Below are 26,709 nucleotides of genomic sequence, written 5' to 3'. Positions count from 1 at the left end.
AGAGAGAGACTGACTTAGTGAGCGAGTGAGTGAGAGAGTGAGAGTGAGTGAGTGATTGAGTGAGTGAGTGAGTGAGTGAGAACAAATGAGTTAAAGCAAGTGAGTGAGAGAGATCGAATGAATGAAAGTCTGAATGACAGAAAGAAAAAAGGATGAAGAAAGAAGCATGAAGAAAAAAAAATGTATATGGAGTTGCTGACATGAGTGCAATCTACAAAGCCGTTGAGGCTGATCCTCATGGGAGGATTATTGCACCAGGACCCTTAGCACTTTTAAAATGCCATTCAATGCCACGGGCTAGATGTAAACTGCAGATGACCATGTTGTGGTAGTTACCATGGATACCCAAGTGATGTGTGAGCTAACACATAGGCCCAACAGATTCCAAGAAGGCCAGAATCACCAGCGGCACCACCATCGATTGTCAGGTCACCCGGATTCAGCAAATACCAGAGTCCAAAATGATGCAGGTTTATACTGTTAATTTTCAGTTTATCGTTACAGTTGGTGTTATTCCATGTCGGAAGGGACGCAGCTACAGCCAGTGGGGTAACTAGAGACAGGCAGGCAGCTATGTGCAACAAAGGTAGGCGTGTTGTTTTCATATGCAGATCTGAAATATTGTCTTATATGCAAGAGGAGGAGTGATGGGGGTTCAGGCAAAAGCCAGGCTATGGATTGCATTGCTAAATGCTCCATCAGAGTGCAATGGTCGCCTGTCCTTTTTTTAAGTGATGATGTGGGTTTAGCCTGTGCTGTATGTATGTATGGGTGGCTGACTGCCACCCACCCAGAAAGTGTATGGGAGGCTGGTTGGCTGCCAGCCTTCCTTCCATTCCTATGAGTAATGTGAGTGCTCATGAAGGGGACATGGTTGGGTCCACCCCTTTCCCGGTTATCCCCTCTAGGCCTTTTGGCTTAGATCAAGTGTAAAAAAAGAAAGGATCTTGCGACAGATCGCATCCTGAGGCACGTTTTTTTTTGTGTGAATACTTGCACTTGGGTGACTTGTGAGCACATACTGATACATACGTTCCCTATCTGGGGACCATAAATTAAATGGATTTTTGAGAAAGGGAGCTGATTTGGAAGCTTGCTTCTGTCGCCCTATGAATTGACCCGATGTGGCAGTATCTTCGGGTAGTGAACAGTGCACCACCCCATTCCAGTGTTAAACAAGAAAGATTCTCATTTAATCCTCCGTGGGTGAGAATTTGAGTTTGAGAATTGGAGACCAAAATGATGAGTTGCACTGACTGGTTTATGAACGTCTATTCATTTAGCGTTTTAATGACCATGTTTGCACACTGATTGGTGTAAAAAAATAAAATAAAACTAAATAATAATAATCTAGCACACCTGTGCAGGTTTGGCATGACATGACAGGTAGCTGTCTTGTGGGTGGTGCTGAATCCTGTTAAATGACATGAGGGTCTCATGCCTATACACAAGGGTGTGTCATTGCTGTTGCTTGACCATGCATTGGTTTCTGTGGTCAGTGAATGATAAAAACAAAATTTACCATCCATTGATGGATGGGAAATCCGCCATGAGGCATTTGTTTTTAGAAACTGCTGCTCACAACCAATGTTGCAATGGAGTGTCTCCATCTGCTGGTGGTATTGGAAAGGCATTAGTGCTATGACAGGGTCTGAAGAAGAAGAAGAAGAAGAAGACGGAAAAAAATATATATAAAAAGAAAAAGAGAGAGAGAGAGAGAGACTGACTTAGTGAGCGAGTGAGTGAGAGAGTGAGAGTGAGTGAGAGTGAATGAGTGAGTGAGTGATTGAGTGAGTGAGTGAGTGAGTGAGAACAAATGAGTTAAAGCAAGTGAGTGAGAGAGATCGAATGAATGAAAGTCTGAATGACAGAAAGAAAAAAGGATGAAGAAAGAAGCATGAAGAAAAAAAAATGTATATGGAGTTGCTGACATGAGTGCAATCTACAAAGCCGTTGAGGCTGATCCTCATGGGAGGATTATTGCACCAGGACCCTTAGCACTTTTAAAATGCCATTCAATGCCACGGGCTAGATGTAAACTGCAGATGACCATGTTGTGGTAGTTACCATGGATACCCAAGTGATGTGTGAGCTAACACATAGGCCCAACAGATTCCAAGAAGGCCAGAATCACCAGCGGCACCACCATCGATTGTCAGGTCACCCGGATTCAGCAAATACCAGAGTCCAAAATGATGCAGGTTTATACTGTTAATTTTCAGTTTATCGTTACAGTTGGTGTTATTCCATGTCGGAAGGGACGCAGCTACAGCCAGTGGGGTAACTAGAGACAGGCAGGCAGCTATGTGCAACAAAGGTAGGCGTGTTGTTTTCATATGCAGATCTGAAATATTGTCTTATATGCAAGAGGAGGAGTGATGGGGGTTCAGGCAAAAGCCAGGCTATGGATTGCATTGCTAAATGCTCCATCAGAGTGCAATGGTCGCCTGTCCTTTTTTTAAGTGATGATGTGGGTTTAGCCTGTGCTGTATGTATGTATGGGTGGCTGACTGCCACCCACCCAGAAAGTGTATGGGAGGCTGGTTGGCTGCCAGCCTTCCTTCCATTCCTATGAGTAATGTGAGTGCTCATGAAGGGGACATGGTTGGGTCCACCCCTTTCCCGGTTATCCCCTCTAGGCCTTTTGGCTTAGATCAAGTGTAAAAAAAGAAAGGATCTTGCGACAGATCGCATCCTGAGGCACGTTTTTTTTTTGTGTGAATACTTGCACTTGGGTGACTTGTGAGCACATACTGATACATACGTTCCCTATCTGGGGACCATAAATTAAATGGATTTTTGAGAAAGGGAGCTGATTTGGAAGCTTGCTTCTGTCGCCCTATGCATTGACCCGATGTGGCAGTATCTTCGGGTAGTGAACAGTGCACCACCCCATTCCAGTGTTAAACAAGAAAGATTCTCATTTAATCCTCCGTGGGTGAGAATTTGAGTTTGAGAATTGGAGACCAAAATGATGAGTTGCACTGACTGGTTTATGAACGTCTATTCATTTAGCGTTTTAATGACCATGTTTGCACACTGATTGGTGTAAAAAAATAAAATAAAACTAAATAATAATAATCTAGCACACCTGTGCAGGTTTGACATGACATGACAGGTAGCTGTCTTGTGGGTGGTGCTGAATCCTGTTAAATGACATGAGGGTCTCATGCCTATACACAAGGGTGTGTCATTGCTGTTGCTTGACCATGCATTGGTTTCTGTGGTCAGTGAATGATAAAAACAAAATTTACCATCCATTGATGGATGGGAAATCCGCCATGAGGCATTTGTTTTTAGAAACTGCTGCTCACAACCAATGTTGCAATGGAGTGTCTCCATCTGCTGGTGGTATTGGAAAGGCATTAGTGCTATGACAGGGTCTGAAGAAGAAGAAGAAGAAGACGGAAAAAAATATATATAAAAAGAAAAAGAGAGAGAGAGAGAGAGACTGACTTAGTGAGCGAGTGAGTGAGAGAGTGAGAGTGAGTGAGAGTGAATGAGTGAGTGAGTGATTGAGTGAGTGAGTGAGTGAGTGAGAACAAATGAGTTAAAGCAAGTGAGTGAGAGAGATCGAATGAATGAAAGTCTGAATGACAGAAAGAAAAAAGGATGAAGAAAGAAGCATGAAGAAAAAAAAATGTATATGGAGTTGCTGACATGAGTGCAATCTACAAAGCCGTTGAGGCTGATCCTCATGGGAGGATTATTGCACCAGGACCCTTAGCACTTTTAAAATGCCATTCAATGCCACGGGCTAGATGTAAACTGCAGATGACCATGTTGTGGTAGTTACCATGGATACCCAAGTGATGTGTGAGCTAACACATAGGCCCAACAGATTCCAAGAAGGCCAGAATCACCAGCGGCACCACCATCGATTGTCAGGTCACCCGGATTCAGCAAATACCAGAGTCCAAAATGATGCAGGTTTATACTGTTAATTTTCAGTTTATCGTTACAGTTGGTGTTATTCCATGTCGGGAGGGACGCAGCTACAGCCAGTGGGGTAACTAGAGACAGGCAGGCAGCTATGTGCAACAAAGGTAGGCGTGTTGTTTTCATATGCAGATCTGAAATATTGTCTTATATGCAAGAGGAGGAGTGATGGGGGTTCAGGCAAAAGCCAGGCTATGGATTGCATTGCTAAATGCTCCATCAGAGTGCAATGGTCGCCTGTCCTTTTTTTAAGTGATGATGTGGGTTTAGCCTGTGCTGTATGTATGTATGGGTGGCTGACTGCCACCCACCCAGAAAGTGTATGGGAGGCTGGTTGGCTGCCAGCCTTCCTTCCATTCCTATGAGTAATGTGAGTGCTCATGAAGGGGACATGGTTGGGTCCACCCCTTTCCCGGTTATCCCCTCTAGGCCTTTTGGCTTAGATCAAGTGTAAAAAAAGAAAGGATCTTGCGACAGATCGCATCCTGAGGCACGTTTTTTTTTGTGTGAATACTTGCACTTGGGTTACTTGTGAGCACATACTGATACATACGTTCCCTATCTGGGGACCATAAATTAAATGGATTTTTGAGAAAGGGAGCTGATTTGGAAGCTTGCTTCTGTCGCCCTATGCATTGACCCGATGTGGCAGTATCTTCGGGTAGTGAACAGTGCACCACCCCATTCCAGTGTTAAACAAGAAAGATTCTCATTTAATCCTCCGTGGGTGAGAATTTGAGTTTGAGAATTGGAGACCAAAATGATGAGTTGCACTGACTGGTTTATGAACGTCTATTCATTTAGCGTTTTATTGACCATGTTTGCACACTGATTGGTGTAAAAAAATAAAATAAAACTAAATAATAATAATCTAGCACACCTGTGCAGGTTTGACATGACATGACAGGTAGCTGTCTTGTGGGTGGTGCTGAATCCTGTTAAATGACGTGAGGGTCTCATGCCTATACACAAGGGTGTGTCATTGCTGTTGCTTGACCATGCATTGGTTTCTGTGGTCAGTGAATGATAAAAACAAAATTTACCATCCATTGATGGATGGGAAATCCGCCATGAGGCATTTGTTTTTAGAAACTGCTGCTCACAACCAATGTTGCAATGGAGTGTCTCCATCTGCTGGTGGTATTGGAAAGGCATTAGTGCTATGACAGGATCTGAAGAAGAAGAAGAAGAAGAAGAAGACGGAAAAAAATATATATAAAAAGAAAAAGAGAGAGAGAGAGAGAGACTGACTTAGTGAGCGAGTGAGTGAGAGAGTGAGAGTGAGTGAGAGTGAATGAGTGAGTGAGTGATTGAGTGAGTGAGTGAGTGAGTGAGAACAAATGAGTTAAAGCAAGTGAGTGAGAGAGATCGAATGAATGAAAGTCTGAATGACAGAAAGAAAAAAGGATGAAGAAAGAAGCATGAAGAAAAAAAAATGTATATGGAGTTGCTGACATGAGTGCAATCTACAAAGCCGTTGAGGCTGATCCTCATGGGAGGATTATTGCACCAGGACCCTTAGCACTTTTAAAATGCCATTCAATGCCACGGGCTAGATGTAAACTGCAGATGACCATGTTGTGGTAGTTACCATGGATACCCAAGTGATGTGTGAGCTAACACATAGGCCCAACAGATTCCAAGAAGGCCAGAATCACCAGCGGCACCACCATCGATTGTCAGGTCACCCGGATTCAGCAAATACCAGAGTCCAAAATGATGCAGGTTTATACTGTTAATTTTCAGTTTATCGTTACAGTTGGTGTTATTCCATGTCGGAAGGGACGCAGCTACAGCCAGTGGGGTAACTAGAGACAGGCAGGCAGCTATGTGCAACAAAGGTAGGCGTGTTGTTTTCATATGCAGATCTGAAATATTGTCTTATATGCAAGAGGAGGAGTGATGGGGGTTCAGGCAAAAGCCAGGCTATGGATTGCATTGCTAAATGCTCCATCAGAGTGCAATGGTCGCCTGTCCTTTTTTTAAGTGATGATGTGGGTTTAGCCTGTGCTGTATGTATGTATGGGTGGCTGACTGCCACCCACCCAGAAAGTGTATGGGAGGCTGGTTGGCTGCCAGCCTTCCTTCCATTCCTATGAGTAATGTGAGTGCTCATGAAGGGGACATGGTTGGGTCCACCCCTTTCCCGGTTATCCCCTCTAGGCCTTTTGGCTTAGATCAAGTGTAAAAAAAGAAAGGATCTTGCGACAGATCGCATCCTGAGGCACGTTTTTTTTTGTGTGAATACTTGCACTTGGGTGACTTGTGAGCACATACTGATACATACGTTCCCTATCTGGGGACCATAAATTAAATGGATTTTTGAGAAAGGGTGCTGATTTGGAAGCTTGCTTCTGTCGCCCTATGCATTGACCCGATGTGGCAGTATCTTCGGGTAGTGAACAGTGCACCACCCCATTCCAGTGTTAAACAAGAAAGATTCTCATTTAATCCTCCGTGGGTGAGAATTTGAGTTTGAGAATTGGAGACCAAAATGATGAGTTGCACTGACTGGTTTATGAACGTCTATTAATTTAGTGTTTTAATGACCATGTTTGCACACTGATTGGTGTAAAAAAATTAAATAAAACTAAATAATAATAATCTAGCACACCTGTGCAGGTTTGACATGACATGACAGGTAGCTGTCTTGTGGGTGGTGCTGAATCCTGTTAAATGACATGAGGGTCTCATGCCTATACACAAGGGTGTGTCATTGCTGTTGCTTGACCATGCATTGGTTTCTGTGGTCAGTGAATGATAAAAACAAAATTTACCATCCATTGATGGATGGGAAATCCGCCATGAGGCATTTGTTTTTAGAAACTGCTGCTCACAACCAATGTTGCAATGGAGTGTCTCCATCTGCTGGTGGTATTGGAAAGGCATTAGTGCTATGACAGGGTCTGAAGAAGAAGAAGAAGAAGAAGACGGAAAAAAATATATATAAAAAGAAAAAGAGAGAGAGAGAGAGAGACTGACTTAGTGAGCGAGTGAGTGAGAGAGTGAGAGTGAGTGAGAGTGAATGAGTGAGTGAGTGATTGAGTGAGTGAGTGAGTGAGAACAAATGAGTTAAAGCAAGTGAGTGAGAGAGATTGAATGAATGAAAGTCTGAATGACAGAAAGAAAAAAGGATGAAGAAAGAAGCATGAAGAAAAAAAAATGTATATGGAGTTGCTGACATGAGTGCAATCTACAAAGCCGTTGAGGCTGATCCTCATGGGAGGATTATTGCACCAGGACCCTTAGCACTTTTAAAATGCCATTCAATGCCACGGGCTAGATGTAAACTGCAGATGACCATGTTGTGGTAGTTACCATGGATACCCAAGGGATGTGTGAGCTAACACATAGGCCCAACAGATTCCAAGAAGGCCAGAATCACCAGCGGCACCACCATCGATTGTCAGGTCACCCGGATTCAGCAAATACCAGAGTCCAAAATGATGCAGGTTTATACTGTTAATTTTCAGTTTATCGTTACAGTTGGTGTTATTCCATGTCGCAAGGGACGCAGCTACAGCCAGTGGGGTAACTAGAGACAGGCAGGCAGCTATGTGCAACAAAGGTAGGCGTGTTGTTTTCATATGCAGATCTGAAATATTGTCTTATATGCAAGAGGAGGAGTGATGGGGGTTCAGGCAAAAGCCAGGCTATGGATTGCATTGCTAAATGCTCCATCAGAGTGCAATGGTCGCCTGTCCTTTTTTTAAGTGATGATGTGGGTTTAGCCTGTGCTGTATGTATGTATGGGTGGCTGACTGCCACCCACCCAGAAAGTGTATGGGAGGCTGGTTGGCTGCCAGCCTTCCTTCCATTCCTATGAGTAATGTGAGTGCTCATGAAGGGGACATGGTTGGGTCCACCCCTTTCCCGGTTATCCCCTCTAGGCCTTTTGGCTTAGATCAAGTGTAAAAAAAGAAAGGATCTTGCGACAGATCGCATCCTGAGGCACGTTTTTTTTTGTGTGAATACTTGCACTTGGGTGACTTGTGAGCACATACTGATACATACGTTCCCTATCTGGGGACCATAAATTAAATGGATTTTTGAGAAAGGGAGCTGATTTGGAAGCTTGCTTCTGTCGCCCTATGCATTGACCCGATGTGGCAGTATCTTCGGGTAGTGAACAGTGCACCACCCCATTCCAGTGTTAAACAAGAAAGATTCTCATTTAATCCTCCGTGGGTGAGAATTTGAGTTTGAGAATTGGAGACCAAAATGATGAGTTGCACTGACTGGTTTATGAACGTCTATTCATTTAGCGTTTTAATGACCATGTTTGCACACTGATTGGTGTAAAAAAATAAAATAAAACTAAATAATAATAATCTAGCACACCTGTGCAGGTTTGACATGACATGACAGGTAGCTGTCTTGTGGGTGGTGCTGAATCCTGTTAAATGACGTGAGGGTCTCATGCCTATACACAAGGGTGTGTCATTGCTGTTGCTTGACCATGCATTGGTTTCTGTGGTCAGTGAATGATAAAAACAAAATTTACCATCCATTGATGGATGGGAAATCCGCCATGAGGCATTTGTTTTTAGAAACTGCTGCTCACAACCAATGTTGCAATGGAGTGTCTCCATCTGCTGGTGGTATTGGAAAGGCATTAGTGCTATGACAGGGTCTGAAGAAGAAGAAGAAGAAGAAGAAGACGGAAAAAAATATATATAAAAAGAAAAAGAGAGAGAGAGAGAGAGACTGACTTAGTGAGCGAGTGAGTGAGAGAGTGAGAGTGAGTGAGAGTGAATGAGTGAGTGAGTGATTGAGTGAGTGAGTGAGTGAGTGAGAACAAATGAGTTAAAGCAAGTGAGTGAGAGAGATCGAATGAATGAAAGTCTGAATGACAGAAAGAAAAAAGGATGAAGAAAGAAGCATGAAGAAAAAAAAATGTATATGGAGTTGCTGACATGAGTGCAATCTACAAAGCCGTTGAGGCTGATCCTCATGGGAGGATTATTGCACCAGGACCCTTAGCACTTTTAAAATGCCATTCAATGCCACGGGCTAGATGTAAACTGCAGATGACCATGTTGTGGTAGTTACCATGGATACCCAAGTGATGTGTGAGCTAACACATAGGCCCAACAGATTCCAAGAAGGCCAGAATCACCAGCGGCACCACCATCGATTGTCAGGTCACCCGGATTCAGCAAATACCAGAGTCCAAAATGATGCAGGTTTATACTGTTAATTTTCAGTTTATCGTTACAGTTGGTGTTATTCCATGTCGGAAGGGACGCAGCTACAGCCAGTGGGGTAACTAGAGACAGGCAGCCAGCTATGTGCAACAAAGGTAGGCATGTTGTTTTCATATGCAGATCTGAAATATTGTCTTATATGCAAGAGGAGGAGTGATGGGGGTTCAGGCAAAAGCCAGGCTATGGATTGCATTGCTAAATGCTCCATCAGAGTGCAATGGTCGCCTGTCCTTTTTTTAAGTGATGATGTGGGTTTAGCCTGTGCTGTATGTATGTATGGGTGGCTGACTGCCACCCACCCAGAAAGTGTATGGGAGGCTGGTTGGCTGCCAGCCTTCCTTCCATTCCTATGAGTAATGTGAGTGCTCATGAAGGGGACATGGTTGGGTCCACCCCTTTCCCGGTTATCCCCTCTAGGCCTTTTGGCTTAGATCAAGTGTAAAAAAAGAAAGGATCTTGCGACAGATCGCATCCTGAGGCACGTTTTTTTTTGTGTGAATACTTGCACTTGGGTGACTTGTGAGCACATACTGATACATACGTTCCCTATCTGGGGACCATAAATTAAATGGATTTTTGAGAAAGGGAGCTGATTTGGAAGCTTGCTTCTGTCGCCCTATGCATTGACCCGATGTGGCAGTATCTTCGGGTAGTGAACAGTGCACCACCCCATTCCAGTGTTAAACAAGAAAGATTCTCATTTAATCCTCCGTGGGTGAGAATTTGAGTTTGAGAATTGGAGACCAAAATGATGAGTTGCACTGACTGGTTTATGAACGTCTATTCATTTAGCGTTTTAATGACCATGTTTGCACACTGATTGGTGTAAAAAAATAAAATAAAACTAAATAATAATAATCTAGCACACCTGTGCAGGTTTGACATGACATGACAGGTAGCTGTCTTGTGGGTGGTGCTGAATCCTGTTAAATGACATGAGGGTCTCATGCCTATACACAAGGGTGTGTCATTGCTGTTGCTTGACCATGCATTGGTTTCTGTGGTCAGTGAATGATAAAAACAAAATTTACCATCCATTGATGGATGGGAAATCCGCCATGAGGCATTTGTTTTTAGAAACTGCTGCTCACAACCAATGTTGCAATGGAGTGTCTCCATCTGCTGGTGGTATTGGAAAGGCATTAGTGCTATGACAGGGTCTGAAGAAGAAGAAGAAGACGGAAAAAAATATATATAAAAAGAAAAAGAGAGAGAGAGAGAGAGACTGACTTAGTGAGCGAGTGAGTGAGAGAGTGAGAGTGAGTGAGAGTGAATGAGTGAGTGAGTGATTGAGTGAGTGAGTGAGTGAGAACAAATGAGTTAAAGCAAGTGAGTGAGAGAGATTGAATGAATGAAAGTCTGAATGACAGAAAGAAAAAAGGATGAAGAAAGAAGCATGAAGAAAAAAAAATGTATATGGAGTTGCTGACATGAGTGCAATCTACAAAGCCGTTGAGGCTGATCCTCATGGGAGGATTATTGCACCAGGACCCTTAGCACTTTTAAAATGCCATTCAATGCCACGGGCTAGATGTAAACTGCAGATGACCATGTTGTGGTAGTTACCATGGATACCCAAGTGATGTGTGAGCTAACACATAGGCCCAACAGATTCCAAGAAGGCCAGAATCACCAGCGGCACCACCATCGATTGTCAGGTCACCCGGATTCAGCAAATACCAGAGTCCAAAATGATGCAGGTTTATACTGTTAATTTTCAGTTTATCGTTACAGTTGGTGTTATTCCATGTCGGAAGGGACGCAGCTACAGCCAGTGGGGTAACTAGAGACAGGCAGGCAGCTATGTGCAACAAAGGTAGGCGTGTTGTTTTCATATGCAGATCTGAAATATTGTCTTATATGCAAGAGGAGGAGTGATGGGGGTTCAGGCAAAAGCCAGGCTATGGATTGCATTGCTAAATGCTCCATCAGAGTGCAATGGTCGCCTGTCCTTTTTTTAAGTGATGATGTGGGTTTAGCCTGTGCTGTATGTATGTATGGGTGGCTGACTGCCACCCACCCAGAAAGTGTATGGGAGGCTGGTTGGCTGCCAGCCTTCCTTCCATTCCTATGAGTAATGTGAGTGCTCATGAAGGGGACATGGTTGGGTCCACCCCTTTCCCGGTTATCCCCTCTAGGCCTTTTGGCTTAGATCAAGTGTAAAAAAAGAAAGGATCTTGCGACAGATCGCATCCTGAGGCACGTTTTTTTTTGTGTGAATACTTGCACTTGGGTGACTTGTGAGCACATACTGATACATACGTTCCCTATCTGGGGACCATAAATTAAATGGATTTTTGAGAAAGGGAGCTGATTTGGAAGCTTGCTTCTGTCGCCCTATGCATTGACCCGATGTGGCAGTATCTTCGGGTAGTGAACAGTGCACCACCCCATTCCAGTGTTAAACAAGAAAGATTCTCATTTAATCCTCCGTGGGTGAGAATTTGAGTTTGAGAATTGGAGACCAAAATGATGAGTTGCACTGACTGGTTTATGAACGTCTATTCATTTAGCGTTTTAATGACCATGTTTGCACACTGATTGGTGTAAAAAAATAAAATAAAACTAAATAATAATAATCTAGCACACCTGTGCAGGTTTGACATGACATGACAGGTAGCTGTCTTGTGGGTGGTGCTGAATCCTGTTAAATGACATGAGGGTCTCATGCCTATACACAAGGGTGTGTCATTGCTGTTGCTTGACCATGCATTGGTTTCTGTGGTCAGTGAATGATAAAAACAAAATTTACCATCCATTGATGGATGGGAAATCCGCCATGAGGCATTTGTTTTTAGAAACTGCTGCTCACAACCAATGTTGCAATGGAGTGTCTCCATCTGCTGGTGGTATTGGAAAGGCATTAGTGCTATGACAGGGTCTGAAGAAGAAGAAGAAGAAGAAGACGGAAAAAAATATATATAAAAAGAAAAAGAGAGAGATAGAGACTGACTTAGTGAGCGAGTGAGTGAGAGAGTGAGAGTGAGTGAGAGTGAATGAGTGAGTGAGTGATTGAGTGAGTGAGTGAGTGAGAACAAATGAGTTAAAGCAAGTGAGTGAGAGAGATTGAATGAATGAAAGTCTGAATGACAGAAAGAAAAAAGGATGAAGAAAGAAGCATGAAGAAAAAAAAATGTATATGGAGTTGCTGACATGAGTGCAATCTACAAAGCCGTTGAGGCTGATCCTCATGGGAGGATTATTGCACCAGGACCCTTAGCACTTTTAAAATGCCATTCAATGCCACGGGCTAGATGTAAACTGCAGATGACCATGTTGTGGTAGTTACCATGGATACCCAAGTGATGTGTGAGCTAACACATAGGCCCAACAGATTCCAAGAAGGCCAGAATCACCAGCGGCACCACCATCGATTGTCAGGTCACCCGGATTCAGCAAATACCAGAGTCCAAAATGATGCAGGTTTATACTGTTAATTTTCAGTTTATCGTTACAGTTGGTGTTATTCCATGTCGGAAGGGACGCAGCTACAGCCAGTGGGGTAACTAGAGACAGGCAGGCAGCTATGTGCAACAAAGGTAGGCGTGTTGTTTTCATATGCAGATCTGAAATATTGTCTTATATGCAAGAGGAGGAGTGATGGGGGTTCAGGCAAAAGCCAGGCTATGGATTGCATTGCTAAATGCTCCATCAGAGTGCAATGGTCGCCTGTCCTTTTTTTAAGTGATGATGTGGGTTTAGCCTGTGCTGTATGTATGTATGGGTGGCTGACTGCCACCCACCCAGAAAGTGTATGGGAGGCTGGTTGGCTGCCAGCCTTCCTTCCATTCCTATGAGTAATGTGAGTGCTCATGAAGGGGACATGGTTGGGTCCACCCCTTTCCCGGTTATCCCCTCTAGGCCTTTTGGCTTAGATCAAGTGTAAAAAAAGAAAGGATCTTGCGACAGATCGCATCCTGAGGCACGTTTTTTTTTGTGTGAATACTTGCACTTGGGTGACTTGTGAGCACATACTGATACATACGTTCCCTATCTGGGGACCATAAATTAAATGGATTTTTGAGAAAGGGAGCTGATTTGGAAGCTTGCTTCTGTCGCCCTATGCATTGACCCGATGTGGCAGTATCTTCGGGTAGTGAACAGTGCACCACCCCATTCCAGTGTTAAACAAGAAAGATTCTCATTTAATCCTCCGTGGGTGAGAATTTGAGTTTGAGAATTGGAGACCAAAATGATGAGTTGCACTGACTGGTTTATGAACGTCTATTCATTTAGCGTTTTAATGACCATGTTTGCACACTGATTGGTGTAAAAAAAGAAAATAAAACTAAATAATAATAATCTAGCACACCTGTGCAGGTTTGACATGACATGACAGGTAGCTGTCTTGTGGGTGGTGCTGAATCCTGTTAAATGACATGAGGGTCTCATGCCTATACACAAGGGTGTGTCATTGCTGTTGCTTGACCATGCATTGGTTTCTGTGGTCAGTGAATGATAAAAACAAAATTTACCATCCATTGATGGATGGGAAATCCGCCATGAGGCATTTGTTTTTAGAAACTGCTGCTCACAACCAATGTTGCAATGGAGTGTCTCCATCTGCTGGTGGTATTGGAAAGGCATTAGTGCTATGACAGGGTCTGAAGAAGAAGAAGAAGAAGAAGAAGAAGACGGAAAAAAATATATATAAAAAGAAAAAGAGAGAGAGAGAGAGAGACTGACTTAGTGAGCGAGTGAGTGAAAGAGTGAGAGTGAGTGAGAGTGAATGAGTGAGTGAGTGATTGAGTGAGTGAGTGAGTGAGAACAAATGAGTTAAAGCAAGTGAGTGAGAGAGATCGAATGAATGAAAGTCTGAATGACAGAAAGAAAAAAGGATGAAGAAAGAAGCATGAAGAAAAAAAAATGTATATGGAGTTGCTGACATGAGTGCAATCTACAAAGCCGTTGAGGCTGATCCTCATGGGAGGATTATTGCACCAGGACCCTTAGCACTTTTAAAATGCCATTCAATGCCACGGGCTAGATGTAAACTGCAGATGACCATGTTGTGGTAGTTACCATGGATACCCAAGTGATGTGTGAGCTAACACATAGGCCCAACAGATTCCAAGAAGGCCAGAATCACCAGCGGCACCACCATCGATTGTCAGGTCACCCGGATTCAGCAAATACCAGAGTCCAAAATGATGCAGGTTTATACTGTTAATTTTCAGTTTATCGTTACAGTTGGTGTTATTCCATGTCGGAAGGGACGCAGCTACAGCCAGTGGGGTAACTAGAGACAGGCAGGCAGCTATGTGCAACAAAGGTAGGCGTGTTGTTTTCATATGCAGATCTGAAATATTGTCTTATATGCAAGAGGAGGAGTGATGGGGGTTCAGGCAAAAGCCAGGCTATGGATTGCATTGCTAAATGCTCCATCAGAGTGCAATGGTCGCCTGTCCTTTTTTTAAGTGATGATGTGGGTTTAGCCTGTGCTGTATGTATGTATGGGTGGCTGACTGCCACCCACCCAGAAAGTGTATGGGAGGCTGGTTGGCTGCCAGCCTTCCTTCCATTCCTATGAGTAATGTGAGTGCTCATGAAGGGGACATGGTTGGGTCCACCCCTTTCCCGGTTATCCCCTCTAGGCCTTTTGGCTTAGATCAAGTGTAAAAAAAGAAAGGATCTTGCGACAGATCGCATCCTGAGGCACGTTTTTTTTTGTGTGAATACTTGCACTTGGGTGACTTGTGAGCACATACTGATACATACGTTCCCTATCTGGGGACCATAAATTAAATGGATTTTTGAGAAAGGGAGCTGATTTGGAAGCTTGCTTCTGTCGCCCTATGCATTGACCCGATGTGGCAGTATCTTCGGGTAGTGAACAGTGCACCACCCCATTCCAGTGTTAAACAAGAAAGATTCTCATTTAATCCTCCGTGGGTGAGAATTTGAGTTTGAGAATTGGAGACCAAAATGATGAGTTGCACTGACTGGTTTATGAACGTCTATTCATTTAGCGTTTTAATGACCATGTTTGCACACTGATTGGTGTAAAAAAATAAAATAAAACTAAATAATAATAATCTAGCACACCTGTGCAGGTTTGACATGACATGACAGGTAGCTGTCTTGTGGGTGGTGCTGAATCCTGTTAAATGACATGAGGGTCTCATGCCTATACACAAGGGTGTGTCATTGCTGTTGCTTGACCATGCATTGGTTTCTGTGGTCAGTGAATGATAAAAACAAAATTTACCATCCATTGATGGATGGGAAATCCGCCATGAGGCATTTGTTTTTAGAAACTGCTGCTCACAACCAATGTTGCAATGGAGTGTCTCCATCTGCTGGTGGTATTGGAAAGGCATTAGTGCTATGACAGGGTCTGAAGAAGAAGAAGAAGAAGAAGAAGACGGAAAAAAATATATATAAAAAGAAAAAGAGAGAGAGAGAGAGAGACTGACTTAGTGAGCGAGTGAGTGAGAGAGTGAGAGTGAGTGAGAGTGAATAAGTGAGTGAGTGATTGAGTGAGTGAGTGAGTGAGAACAAATGAGTTAAAGCAAGTGAGTGAGAGAGATCGAATGAATGAAAGTCTGAATGACAGAAAGAAAAAAGGATGAAGAAAGAAGCATGAAGAAAAAAAAATGTATATGGAGTTGCTGACATGAGTGCAATCTACAAAGCCGTTGAGGCTGATCCTCATGGGAGGATTATTGCACCAGGACCCTTAGCACTTTTAAAATGCCATTCAATGCCACGGGCTAGATGTAAACTGCAGATGACCATGTTGTGGTAGTTACCATGGATACCCAAGTGATGTGTGAGCTAACACATAGGCCCAACAGATTCCAAGAAGGCCAGAATCACCAGCGGCACCACCATCGATTGTCAGGTCACCCGGATTCAGCAAATACCAGAGTCCAAAATGATGCAGGTTTATACTGTTAATTTTCAGTTTATCGTTACAGTTGGTGTTATTCCATGTCGGAAGGGACGCAGCTACAGCCAGTGGGGTAACTAGAGACAGGCAGGCAGCTATGTGCAACAAAGGTAGGCGTGTTGTTTTCATATGCAGATCTGAAATATTGTCTTATATGCAAGAGGAGGAGTGATGGGGGTTCAGGCAAAAGCCAGGCTATGGATTGCATTGCTAAATGCTCCATCAGAGTGCAATGGTCGCCTGTCCTTTTTTTAAGTGATGATGTGGGTTTAGCCTGTGCTGTATGTATGTATGGGTGGCTGACTGCCACCCACCCAGAAAGTGTATGGGAGGCTGGTTGGCTGCCAGCCTTCCTTCCATTCCTATGAGTAATGTGAGTGCTCATGAAGGGGACATGGTTGGGTCCACCCCTTTCCCGGTTATCCCCTCTAGGCCTTTTGGCTTAGATCAAGTGTAAAAAAAGAAAGGATCTTGCGACAGATCGCATCCTGAGGCACGTTTTTTTTTGTGTGAATACTTGCACTTGGGTGACTTGTGAGCACATACTGATACATACGTTCCCTATCTGGGGACCATAAATTAAATGGATTTTTGAGAAAGGGAGCTGATTTGGAAGCTTGCTTCTGTCGCCCTATGCATTGACCCGATGTGGCAGTATCTTCGGGTAGTGAACAGTGCACCACCCCATTCCAGTGTTAAACAAGAAAGATTCTCATTTAATCCTCCGTGGGTGAGAATTTGAGTTTGAGAATTGGAGACCAAAATGATGAGTTGCACTGACTGGTTTATGAACGTCTATTCATTTAGCGTTTTAATGACCATGTTTGCACACTGATTGGTGTAAAAAAATAAAATAAAACTAAATAATAATAATCTAGCACACCTGTGCAGGTTTGACATGACATGACAGGTAGCTGTCTTGTGGGTGGTGCTGAATCCTGTTAAATGACATGAGGGTCTCATGCCTATACACAAGGGTGTGTCATTGCTGTTGCTTGACCATGCATTGGTTTCTGTGGTCAGTGAATGATAAAAACAAAATTTACCATCCATTGATGGATGGGAAATCCGCCATGAGGCATTTGTTTTTAGAAACTGCTGCTCACAACCAATGTTGCAATGGAGTGTCTCCATCTGCTGGTGGTATTGGAAAGGCATTAGTGCTATGACAGGGTCTGAAGAAGAAGAAGAAGAAGAAGAAGACGGAAAAAATATATATAAAAAGAAAAAGAGAGAGAGAGAGACTGACTTAGTGAGCGAGTGAGTGAGAGAGTGAGAGTGAGTGAGAGTGAATGAGTGAGTGAGTGATTGAGTGAGTGAGTGAGTGAGTGAGAACAAATGAGTTAAAGCAAGTGAGTGAGAGAGATCGAATGAATGAAAGTCTGAATGACAGAAAGAAAAAAGGATGAAGAAAGAAGCATGAAGAAAAAAAAATGTATATGGAGTTGCTGACATGAGTGCAATCTACAAAGCCGTTGAGGCTGATCCTCATGGGAGGATTATTGCACCAGGACCCTTAGCACTTTTAAAATGCCATTCAATGCCACGGGCTAGATGTAAACTGCAGATGACCATGTTGTGGTAGTTACCATGGATACCCAAGTGATGTGTGAGCTAACACATAGGCCCAACAGATTCCAAGAAGGCCAGAATCACCAGCGGCACCACCATCGATTGTCAGGTCACCCGGATTCAGCAAATACCAGAGTCCAAAATGATGCAGGTTTATACTGTTAATTTTCAGTTTATCATTACAGTTGGTGTTATTCCATGTCGGAAGGGACGCAGCTACAGCCAGTGGGGTAACTAGAGACAGGCAGGCAGCTATGTGCAACAAAGGTAGGCGTGTTGTTTTCATATGCAGATCTGAAATATTGTCTTATATGCAAGAGGAGGAGTGATGGGGGTTCAGGCAAAAGCCAGGCTATGGATTGCATTGCTAAATGCTCCATCAGAGTGCAATGGTCGCCTGTCCTTTTTTTAAGTGATGATGTGGGTTTAGCCTGTGCTGTATGTATGTATGGGTGGCTGACTGCCACCCACCCAGAAAGTGTATGGGAGGCTGGTTGGCTGCCAGCCTTCCTTCCATTCCTATGAGTAATGTGAGTGCTCATGAAGGGGACATGGTTGGGTCCACCCCTTTCCCGGTTATCCCCTCTAGGCCTTTTGGCTTAGATCAAGTGTAAAAAAAGAAAGGATCTTGCGACAGATCGCATCCTGAGGCACGTTTTTTTTTTGTGTGAATACTTGCACTTGGGTGACTTGTGAGCACATACTGATACATACGTTCCCTATCTGGGGACCATAAATTAAATGGATTTTTGAGAAAGGGAGCTGATTTGGAAGCTTGCTTCTGTCGCCCTATGCATTGACCCGATGTGGCAGTATCTTCGGGTAGTGAACAGTGCACCACCCCATTCCAGTGTTAAACAAGAAAGATTCTCATTTAATCCTCCGTGGGTGAGAATTTGAGTTTGAGAATTGGAGACCAAAATGATGAGTTGCACTGACTGGTTTATGAACGTCTATTCATTTAGCGTTTTAATGACCATGTTTGCACACTGATTGGTGTAAAAAAATAAAATAAAACTAAATAATAATAATCTAGCACACCTGTGCAGGTTTGACTTGACATGACAGGTAGCTGTCTTGTGGGTGGTGCTGAATCCTGTTAAATGACATGAGGGTCTCATGCCTATACACAAGGGTGTGTCATTGCTGTTGCTTGACCATGCATTGGTTTCTGTGGTCAGTGAATGATAAAAACAAAATTTACCATCCATTGATGGATGGGAAATCCGCCATGAGGCATTTGTTTTTAGAAACTGCTGCTCACAACCAATGTTGCAATGGAGTGTCTCCATCTGCTGGTGGTATTGGAAAGGCATTAGTGCTATGACAGGGTCTGAAGAAGAAGAAGAAGAAGAAGAAGACGGAAAAAAATATATATAAAAAGAAAAAGAGAGAGAGAGAGAGACTGACTTAGTGAGCGAGTGAGTGAGAGAGTGAGAGTGAGTGAGAGTGAATGAGTGAGTGAGTGATTGAGTGAGTGAGTGAGTGAGAACAAATGAGTTAAAGCAAGTGAGTGAGAGAGATCGAATGAATGAAAGTCTGAATGACAGAAAGAAAAAAGGATGAAGAAAGAAGCATGAAGAAAAAAAAATGTATATGGAGTTGCTGACATGAGTGCAATCTACAAAGCCGTTGAGGCTGATCCTCATGGGAGGATTATTGCACCAGGACCCTTAGCACTTTTAAAATGCCATTCAATGCCACGGGCTAGATGTAAACTGCAGATGACCATGTTGTGGTAGTTACCATGGATACCCAAGTGATGTGTGAGCTAACACATAGGCCCAACAGATTCCAAGAAGGCCAGAATCACCAGCGGCACCACCATCGATTGTCAGGTCACCCGGATTCAGCAAATACCAGAGTCCAAAATGATGCAGGTTTATACTGTTAATTTTCAGTTTATCGTTACAGTTGGTGTTATTCCATGTCGGAAGGGACGCAGCTACAGCCAGTGGGGTAACTAGAGACAGGCAGGCAGCTATGTGCAACAAAGGTAGGCGTGTTGTTTTCATATGCAGATCTGAAATATTGTCTTATATGCAAGAGGAGGAGTGATGGGGGTTCAGGCAAAAGCCAGGCTATGGATTGCATTGCTAAATGCTCCATCAGAGTGCAATGGTCGCCTGTCCTTTTTTTAAGTGATGATGTGGGTTTAGCCTGTGCTGTATGTATGTATGGGTGGCTGACTGCCACCCACCCAGAAAGTGTATGGGAGGCTGGTTGGCTGCCAGCCTTCCTTCCATTCCTATGAGTAATGTGAGTGCTCATGAAGGGGACATGGTTGGGTCCACCCCTTTCCCGGTTATCCCCTCTAGGCCTTTTGGCTTAGATCAAGTGTAAAAAAAGAAAGGATCTTGCGACAGATCGCATCCTGAGGCACGTTTTTTTTTGTGTGAATACTTGCACTTGGGTGACTTGTGAGCACATACTGATACATACGTTCCCTATCTGGGGACCATAAATTAAATGGATTTTTGAGAAAGGGAGCTGATTTGGAAGCTTGCTTCTGTCGCCCTATGCATTGACCCGATGTGGCAGTATCTTCGGGTAGTGAACAGTGCACCACCCCATTCCAGTGTTAAACAAGAAAAATTCTCATTTAATCCTCCGTGGGTGAGAATTTGAGTTTGAGAATTGGAGACCAAAATGATGAGTTGCACTGACTGGTTTATGAACGTCTATTCATTTAGCGTTTTAATGACCATGTTTGCACACTGATTGGTGTAAAAAAATAAAATAAAACTAAATAATAATAATCTAGCACACCTGTGCAGGTTTGACATGACATGACGGGTAGCTGTCTTGTGGGTGGTGCTGAATCCTGTTAAATGACATGAGGGTCTCATGCCTATACACAAGGGTGTGTCATTGCTGTTGCTTGACCATGCATTGGTTTCTGTGGTCAGTGAATGATAAAAACAAAATTTACCATCCATTGATGGATGGGAAATCCGCCATGAGGCATTTGTTTTTAGAAACTGCTGCTCACAACCAATGTTGCAATGGAGTGTCTCCATCTGCTGGTGGTATTGGAAAGGCATTAGTGCTATGACAGGGTCTGAAGAAGAAGAAGAAGAAGAAGAAGACGGAAAAAAATATATATAAAAAGAAAAAGAGAGAGAGAGAGAGACTGACTTAGTGAGCGAGTGAGTGAGAGAGTGAGAGTGAGTGAGAGTGAATGAGTGAGTGAGTGATTGAGTGAGTGAGTGAGTGAGTGAGTGAGAACAAATGAGTTAAAGCAAGTGAGTGAGAGAGATCGAATGAATGAAAGTCTGAATGACAGAAAGAAAAAAGGATGAAGAAAGAAGCATGAAGAAAAAAAAATGTATATGGAGTTGCTGACATGAGTGCAATCTACAAAGCCGTTGAGGCTGATCCTCATGGGAGGATTATTGCACCAGGACCCTTAGCACTTTTAAAATGCCATTCAATGCCACGGGCTAGATGTAAACTGCAGATGACCATGTTGTGGTAGTTACCATGGATACCCAAGTGATGTGTGAGCTAACACATAGGCCCAACAGATTCCAAGAAGGCCAGAATCACCAGCGGCACCACCATCGATTGTCAGGTCACCCGGATTCAGCAAATACCAGAGTCCAAAATGATGCAGGTTTATACTGTTAATTTTCAGTTTATCGTTACAGTTGGTGTTATTCCATGTCGGAAGGGACGCAGCTACAGCCAGTGGGGTAACTAGAGACAGGCAGGCAGCTATGTGCAACAAAGGTAGGCGTGTTGTTTTCATATGCAGATCTGAAATATTGTCTTATATGCAAGAGGAGGAGTGATGGGGGTTCAGGCAAAAGCCAGGCTATGGATTGCATTGCTAAATGCTCCATCAGAGTGCAATGGTCGCCTGTCCTTTTTTTAAGTGATGATGTGGGTTTAGCCTGTGCTGTATGTATGTATGGGTGGCTGACTGCCACCCACCCAGAAAGTGTATGGGAGGCTGGTTGGCTGCCAGCCTTCCTTCCATTCCTATGAGTAATGTGAGTGCTCATGAAGGGGACATGGTTGGGTCCACCCCTTTCCCGGTTATCCCCTCTAGGCCTTTTGGCTTAGATCAAGTGTAAAAAAAGAAAGGATCTTGCGACAGATCGCATCCTGAGGCACGTTTTTTTTTTGTGTGAATACTTGCACTTGGGTGACTTGTGAGCACATACTGATACATACGTTCCCTATCTGGGGACCATAAATTAAATGGATTTTTGAGAAAGGGAGCTGATTTGGAAGCTTGCTTCTGTCGCCCTATGCATTGACCCGATGTGGCAGTATCTTCGGGTAGTGAACAGTGCACCACCCCATTCCAGTGTTAAACAAGAAAGATTCTCATTTAATCCTCCGTGGGTGAGAATTTGAGTTTGAGAATTGGAGACCAAAATGATGAGTTGCACTGACTGGTTTATGAACGTCTATTCATTTAGCGTTTTAATGACCATGTTTGCACACTGATTGGTGTAAAAAAATAAAATAAAACTAAATAATAATAATCTAGCACACCTGTGCAGGTTTGACATGACATGACAGGTAGCTGTCTTGTGGGTGGTGCTGAATCCTGTTAAATGACATGAGGGTCTCATGCCTATACACAAGGGTGTGTCATTGCTGTTGCTTGACCATGCATTGGTTTCTGTGGTCAGTGAATGATAAAAACAAAATTTACCATCCATTGATGGATGGGAAATCCGCCATGAGGCATTTGTTTTTAGAAACTGCTGCTCACAACCAATGTTGCAATGGAGTGTCTCCATCTGCTGGTGGTATTGGAAAGGCATTAGTGCTATGACAGGGTCTGAAGAAGAAGAAGAAGAAGAAGAAGACGGAAAAAAATATATATAAAAAGAAAAAGAGAGAGAGAGAGAGACTGACTTAGTGAGCGAGTGAGTGAGAGAGTGAGAGTGAGTGAGAGTGAATGAGTGAGTGAGTGATTGAGTGAGTGAGTGAGTGAGTGAGAACAAATGAGTTAAAGCAAGTGAGTGAGAGAGATCGAATGAATGAAAGTCTGAATGACAGAAAGAAAAAAGGATGAAGAAAGAAGCATGAAGAAAAAAAAATGTATATGGAGTTGCTGACATGAGTGCAATCTACAAAGCCGTTGAGGCTGATCCTCATGGGAGGATTATTGCACCAGGACCCTTAGCACTTTTAAAATGCCATTCAATGCCACGGGCTAGATGTAAACTGCAGATGACCATGTTGTGGTAGTTACCATGGATACCCAAGTGATGTGTGAGCTAACACATAGGCCCAACAGATTCCAAGAAGGCCAGAATCACCAGCGGCACCACCATCGATTGTCAGGTCACCCGGATTCAGCAAATACCAGAGTCCAAAATGATGCAGGTTTATACTGTTAATTTTCAGTTTATCGTTACAGTTGGTGTTATTCCATGTCGGAAGGGACGCAGCTACAGCCAGTGGGGTAACTAGAGACAGGCAGGCAGCTATGTGCAACAAAGGTAGGCGTGTTGTTTTCATATGCAGATCTGAAATATTGTCTTATATGCAAGAGGAGGAGTGATGGGGGTTCAGGCAAAAGCCAGGCTATGGATTGCATTGCTAAATGCTCCATCAGAGTGCAATGGTCGCCTCTCCTTTTTTTAAGTGACGATGTGGGTTTAGCCTGTGCTGTATGTATGTATGGGTGGCTGACTGCCACCCACCCAGAAAGTGTATGGGAGGCTGGTTGGCTGCCAGCCTTCCTTCCATTCCTATGAGTAATGTGAGTGCTCATGAAGGGGACATGGTTGGGTCCACCCCTTTCCCGGTTATCCCCTCTAGGCCTTTTGGCTTAGATCAAGTGTAAAAAAAGAAAGGATCTTGCGACAGATCGCATCCTGAGGCACGTTTTTTTTTGTGTGAATACTTGCACTTGGGTGACTTGTGAGCACATACTGATACATACGTTCCCTATCTGGGGACCATAAATTAAATGGATTTTTGAGAAAGGGAGCTGATTTGGAAGCTTGCTTCTGTCGCCCTATGCATTGACCCGATGTGGCAGTATCTTCGGGTAGTGAACAGTGCACCACCCCATTCCAGTGTTAAACAAGAAAGATTCTCATTTAATCCTCCGTGGGTGAGAATTTGAGTTTGAGAATTGGAGACCAAAATGATGAGTTGCACTGACTGGTTTATGAACGTCTATTCATTTAGCGTTTTAATGACCATGTTTGCACATTGATTGGTGTAAAAAAATAAAATAAAACTAAATAATAATAATCTAGCACACCTGTGCAGGTTTGACATGACATGACAGGTAGCTGTCTTGTGGGTGGTGCTGAATCCTGTTAAATGACATGAGGGTCTCATGCCTATACACAAGGGTGTGTCATTGCTGTTGCTTGACCATGCATTGGTTTCTGTGGTCAGTGAATGATAAAAACAAAATTTACCATCCATTGATGGATGGGAAATCCGCCATGAGGCATTTGTTTTTAGAAACTGCTGCTCACAACCAATGTTGCAATGGAGTGTCTCCATCTGCTGGTGGTATTGGAAAGGCATTAGTGCTATGACAGGGTCTGAAGAAGAAGAAGAAGAAGAAGAAGACGGAAAAAAATATATATAAAAAGAAAAAGAGAGAGAGAGAGAGACTGACTTAGTGAGCGAGTGAGTGAGAGAGTGAGAGTGAGTGAGAGTGAATGAGTGAGTGAGTGATTGAGTGAGTGAGTGAGTGAGAACAAATGAGTTAAAGCAAGTGAGTGAGAGAGATCGAATGAATGAAAGTCTGAATGACAGAAAGAAAAAAGGATGAAGAAAGAAGCATGAAGAAAAAAAAATGTATATGGAGTTGCTGACATGAGTGCAATCTACAAAGCCGTTGAGGCTGATCCTCATGGGAGGATTATTGCACCAGGACCCTTAGCACTTTTAAAATGCCATTCAATGCCACGGGCTAGATGTAAACTGCAGATGACCATGTTGTGGTAGTTACCATGGATACCCAAGTGATGTGTGAGCTAACACATAGGCCCAACAGATTCCAAGAAGGCCAGAATCACCAGCGGCACCACCATCGATTGTCAGGTCACCCGGATTCAGCAAATACCAGAGTCCAAAATGATGCAGGTTTATACTGTTAATTTTCAGTTTATCGTTACAGTTGGTGTTATTCCGTGTCGGAAGGGACGCAGCTACAGCCAGTGGGGTAACTAGAGACAGGCAGGCAGCTATGTGCAACAAAGGTAGGCGTGTTGTTTTCATATGCAGATCTGAAATATTGTCTTATATGCAAGAGGAGGAGTGATGGGGGTTCAGGCAAAAGCCAGGCTATGGATTGCATTGCTAAATGCTCCATCAGAGTGCAATGGTCGCCTCTCCTTTTTTTAAGTGACGATGTGGGTTTAGCCTGTGCTGTATGTATGTATGGGTGGCTGACTGCCACCCACCCAGAAAGTGTATGGGAGGCTGGTTGGCTGCCAGCCTTCCTTCCATTCCTATGAGTAATGTGAGTGCTCATGAAGGGGACATGGTTGGGTCCACCCCTTTCCCGGTTATCCCCTCTAGGCCTTTTGGCTTAGATCAAGTGTAAAAAAAGAAAGGATCTTGCGACAGATCGCATCCTGAGGCACGTTTTTTTTTGTGTGAATACTTGCACTTGGGTGACTTGTGAGCACATACTGATACATACGTTCCCTATCTGGGGACCATAAATTAAATGGATTTTTGAGAAAGGGAGCTGATTTGGAAGCTTGCTTCTGTCGCCCTATGCATTGACCCGATGTGGCAGTATCTTCGGGTAGTGAACAGTGCACCACCCCATTCCAGTGTTAAACAAGAAAGATTCTCATTTAATCCTCCGTGGGTGAGAATTTGAGTTTGAGAATTGGAGACCAAAATGATTAGTTGCACTGACTGGTTTATGAACGTCTATTCATTTAGCGTTTTAATGACCATGTTTGCACACTGATTGGTGTAAAAAAATAAAATAAAACTAAATAATAATAATCTAGCACACCTGTGCAGGTTTGACATGACATGACAGGTAGCTGTCTTGTGGGTGGTGCTGAATCCTGTTAAATGACATGAGGGTCTCATGCCTATACACAAGGGTGTGTCATTGCTGTTGCTTGACCATGCATTGGTTTCTGTGGTCAGTGAATGATAAAAACAAAATTTACCATCCATTGATGGATGGGAAATCCGCCATGAGGCATTTGTTTTTAGAAACTGCTGCTCACAACCAATGTTGCAATGGAGTGTCTCCATCTGCTGGTGGTATTGGAAAGGCATTAGTGCTATGACAGGGTCTGAAGAAGAAGAAGAAGAAGAAGAAGACGGAAAAAAATATATATAAAAAGAAAAAAAGAGAGAGAGAGAGAGACTGACTTAGTGAGCGAGTGAGTGAGAGAGTGAGAGTGAGTGAGAGTGAATGAGTGAGTGAGTGATTGAGTGAGTGAGTGAGTGAGAACAAATGAGTTAAAGCAAGTGAGTGAGAGAGATCGAATGAATGAAAGTCTGAATGACAGAAAGAAAAAAGGATGAAGAAAGAAGCATGAAGAAAAAAAAATGTATATGGAGTTGCTGACATGAGTGCAATCTACAAAGCCGTTGAGGCTGATCCTCATGGGAGGATTATTGCACCAGGACCCTTAGCACTTTTAAAATGCCATTCAATGCCACGGGCTAGATGTAAACTGCAGATGACCATGTTGTGGTAGTTACCATGGATACCCAAGTGATGTGTGAGCTAACACATAGGCCCAACAGATTCCAAGAAGGCCAGAATCACCAGCGGCACCACCATCGATTGTCAGGTCACCCGGATTAAGCAAATACCAGAGTCCAAAATGATGCAGGTTTATACTGTTAATTTTCAGTTTATCGTTACAGTTGGTGTTATTCCATGTCGGAAGGGACGCAGCTACAGCCAGTGGGGTAACTAGAGACAGGCAGGCAGCTATGTGCAACAAAGGTAGGCGTGTTGTTTTCATATGCAGATCTGAAATATTGTCTTATATGCAAGAGGAGGAGTGATGGGGGTTCAGGTAAAAGCCAGGCTATGGATTGCATTGCTAAATGCTCCATCAGAGTGCAATGGTCGCCTGTCCTTTTTTTAAGTGATGATGTGGGTTTAGCCTGTGCTGTATG

The 26,709-nt window shown here is 43.4% G+C and overlaps 15 pseudogenes; all 15 read left to right on the top strand.

Annotated features, from left to right (window-relative positions):
- Positions 1-897: 897 nt before the first annotated feature.
- LOC130289728 (U2 spliceosomal RNA) lies at positions 898-1,161 on the top strand (annotated as a pseudogene).
- Positions 1,162-2,628: 1,467 nt separating this feature from the next.
- On the top strand, positions 2,629-2,893 carry LOC130287954 (U2 spliceosomal RNA; annotated as a pseudogene).
- A 1,464-nt stretch (positions 2,894-4,357) lies between these two features.
- LOC130285620 (U2 spliceosomal RNA) lies at positions 4,358-4,621 on the top strand (annotated as a pseudogene).
- Positions 4,622-6,091: 1,470 nt separating this feature from the next.
- On the top strand, positions 6,092-6,355 carry LOC130288388 (U2 spliceosomal RNA; annotated as a pseudogene).
- Positions 6,356-7,818: 1,463 nt separating this feature from the next.
- LOC130286307 (U2 spliceosomal RNA) lies at positions 7,819-8,082 on the top strand (annotated as a pseudogene).
- Positions 8,083-9,552: 1,470 nt separating this feature from the next.
- LOC130286306 (U2 spliceosomal RNA) lies at positions 9,553-9,816 on the top strand (annotated as a pseudogene).
- Positions 9,817-11,273: 1,457 nt separating this feature from the next.
- LOC130286305 (U2 spliceosomal RNA) lies at positions 11,274-11,537 on the top strand (annotated as a pseudogene).
- Positions 11,538-12,996: 1,459 nt separating this feature from the next.
- On the top strand, positions 12,997-13,260 carry LOC130286304 (U2 spliceosomal RNA; annotated as a pseudogene).
- Positions 13,261-14,729: 1,469 nt separating this feature from the next.
- Positions 14,730-14,993, top strand: LOC130286303 (U2 spliceosomal RNA; annotated as a pseudogene).
- Positions 14,994-16,459: 1,466 nt separating this feature from the next.
- On the top strand, positions 16,460-16,723 carry LOC130286302 (U2 spliceosomal RNA; annotated as a pseudogene).
- Positions 16,724-18,188: 1,465 nt separating this feature from the next.
- Positions 18,189-18,453, top strand: LOC130287953 (U2 spliceosomal RNA; annotated as a pseudogene).
- A 1,464-nt stretch (positions 18,454-19,917) lies between these two features.
- Positions 19,918-20,181, top strand: LOC130286301 (U2 spliceosomal RNA; annotated as a pseudogene).
- A 1,472-nt stretch (positions 20,182-21,653) lies between these two features.
- Positions 21,654-21,918, top strand: LOC130287952 (U2 spliceosomal RNA; annotated as a pseudogene).
- A 1,468-nt stretch (positions 21,919-23,386) lies between these two features.
- On the top strand, positions 23,387-23,650 carry LOC130286300 (U2 spliceosomal RNA; annotated as a pseudogene).
- A 1,464-nt stretch (positions 23,651-25,114) lies between these two features.
- Positions 25,115-25,378, top strand: LOC130286298 (U2 spliceosomal RNA; annotated as a pseudogene).
- The last annotated feature ends 1,331 nt before the right edge of the window (positions 25,379-26,709 follow it).

The sequence above is a fragment of the Hyla sarda genome, chromosome 8 (genome assembly GCF_029499605.1).
Source record: "Hyla sarda isolate aHylSar1 chromosome 8, aHylSar1.hap1, whole genome shotgun sequence".
Taxonomy (NCBI): domain Eukaryota; kingdom Metazoa; phylum Chordata; class Amphibia; order Anura; family Hylidae; genus Hyla; species Hyla sarda.
This window is presented reverse-complemented; position numbering and strand designations above follow the sequence as displayed.